Raw genomic sequence first — 2,727 nt, forward strand, 5'->3', positions numbered from 1 at the left:
AGAAGTGAGATGGTTGGATCCAAGAGTTAATGTATTTGCAATTTTGAAGGATATAACCCAGTTGTCTTCCACACGGCTGGCCTGTTTGCCCCCTCATAATCAGAGTAAGAGAATGCCTGCTTGGCAGGTGAAACGTTTGAGGACAGATGGGTCCCTGTGCCAGGGGCAGTCCTGAAGACGCCCTGTGAGAGAGAGAGGTGAAAAGCACCAGACTGTTCCATGCTGTGCTAGCGGCACCCACAAGAGCACCGGAGTGAGTCTCAGAGATGCCAAGTCCGCTGGAGCTGGTCTGGGTCTCAGTAAGCGCTCTGGAGCATGACTACCCTCAGGACACCTCTTTCAGAACAACTGCTTAGACCCTTAGATAAAAAATTCAAAAATGATTTGACGTCCTCAGGACCGATTTTTGAGCTTATGAGGCTTTCAGTGTCTGTGGCTCAGACCTTGGTTAATGGCATGAGGGCAGCGGGGCCATGGGGAGGAGAGCGCACTGGACTGCGGGTCAGGATTCACGTGTTCTAATCTCACCTCTGCCTTTCTGTGACTTCTCTAGCTCTCTGAGCTTCAGGTCCCCTCGGCTGGGCAGTGAGTTAACTGATCCTTGACCAGCATTCCTCTCAGGGTAGTCTCAGGAATCAGATAATGTGCGTGGAAGCCCCTCACAGTCTGTCAGGTACTCTTCAAATGTTGGGTTATTATTTCTGAAAGGCAGTGTCCAATCAGAATGCCGTGAACTGTGGATCAGGCAAGGCAAGTGAATGAAAAGTAGGTTATGAGAAACCAAGTCACATGAGTCCCCAGGGGGTAATCTGGGTCATTTGTGGAGAATATGTGCCAGCCTGCTCTACACAGTGAAGACAAGCACTGTGAGAGGACGCTGTCTGACCCAACACTTGGCTTCTGACAAATCTATCTCTGACAGGAGAAGGACGTCGTTTCTTTGGGGTCAAAGGCTGACTCATTTCCCTCTTCCCTGCAATAAGCACAAAGGCCAAAGCCAGTCCCCTCTACCAAGAAACCGCAAACAGCTCTGAGAGCCTTGTCCTTCTGAATCGGGGGTGGGGAAAATATATCTATGAATATTCATTGACTACTCATTTAAGAGTGTTCTGTGTAAAGACCCTTTGAAAGCTGATGAGAATTGGCATGAAAAGATTTGATTAATTCCTGAGTCAGCTGGCCCTTACCCCAGAATGCATGTAATGGTTGTCATAGAGAGCTGGTTTACAAAGAAAATGTTTCTGCAGATGTGTGGGCTTTGCACTGCAGCAGCCTCCCACTCTCCAGCAAGAACAAAACAAGCTCTGGGATTGAGCTGGGCCCTAAGAATTAAACCACAGATCCAAAAATCAAATTAAATTTCAGCTCCCTGAGGGAACAAACCTGATGTTCAGGTCTGAGTATGGGGGACCCCTACCTGAAATTGCCCCCCTTTCCTCTCTGCGTATTCGGCTCCCATCTGTCCTACACAGATTATCTCAGACCCTTCTGCCTCCTGGAGAAGGCTTCCCCAACCTTTCCATCTCACAAGGATGTTTCATTTTGCAGTCGTTGAACTGCCTGAAGATACCTCCCATTCGAGAATTACACACTTTGCCACCTTGTCATGTCTCCCTGCATTGTTGACCTGTTTTAGTAATGAGTTTCATTATCACTATTTAACTTTTCATATGTTCTTTCCCTCTTCACTCATTCCCACATTCATTTTCATTCAAACCTATATCGAGCATATAATATATACCTTAACTAAATGCTGAAGATTCAAAGCTAATGATAAAATACTAATAATAATGTAATAACACAGCAACAACAATACTCTGAGTTCCATAATCTAGCTTCTGGGCTAGACTCCATCTCATTTAATTCTCACCACAACCCTTCAAAGGAAGGTTTAGTATTTTCCCTGTTAAACAGATGAGAAAACTAGAGCTCAAAAAGGCTAATTAATTGCCCAAAGCTAAATAGCTAGTATAAGATGAAGTAATTAATAAATCCTCAAGAAGTTCTTGGCTTTGTGAAGACAGAAATCCCTTTAAATTTTTTTTTTCTGAGATGATCTGTGTCATACACACAAATTATGAATAGTTTGAGTTCTATGCAGGTCTTCTGAGGAATATCTGAATTCTTGCCACAGAGATGAAAACTAAAACCAAGAAAGCAGAATTAGTCCCACTAAAATCATAAAGACTATTCAAGATCCATTAGAAAGCCACAAAGCCTAACAAACAACCCGCTACTTAGGTATACAACTAGCTGCTTCCCTTATTCATGGTTTCAGGCACCTTTCACATTTATAGCATCTGACAACCACCCCAAAGAAAATGGGGTGTTAAATCCTAACCAACAATCATTCTCCTGGCTGCCCATTCCTAAGAGAACCCAAATTTTGTTCACTCTCCCTCAACAATCTATACACTTCAGGGATTGGTCTAAGCTTTTGGAAATCGGTTTAGGATGGACATGTGAATCAATGCTGGCTAATGAGACACAGAAGACCACCAGGAAGGCTTCTGGGAACATTTTTATAGCTCTTAAAAAGAAATGAGAGCAAGAGTACCCTTTTTTCTACCTCTGCACATTGCTGACTATGTGTGAAACGTGGAACTATAGCAGCCATCTTGAGACCACAGGAGCAAGACAAGCCAATGACACACCATGGACAGAAAGACCCTGGGTCTCTGATGACATTGTTGAATAGCTAAATTAACCAATCCTGGGGCTGTCTTT

This window comes from Pteropus alecto, unplaced genomic scaffold, assembly GCF_000325575.1.
Source record: "Pteropus alecto unplaced genomic scaffold, ASM32557v1 scaffold20, whole genome shotgun sequence".
NCBI lineage: Eukaryota > Metazoa > Chordata > Mammalia > Chiroptera > Pteropodidae > Pteropus > Pteropus alecto.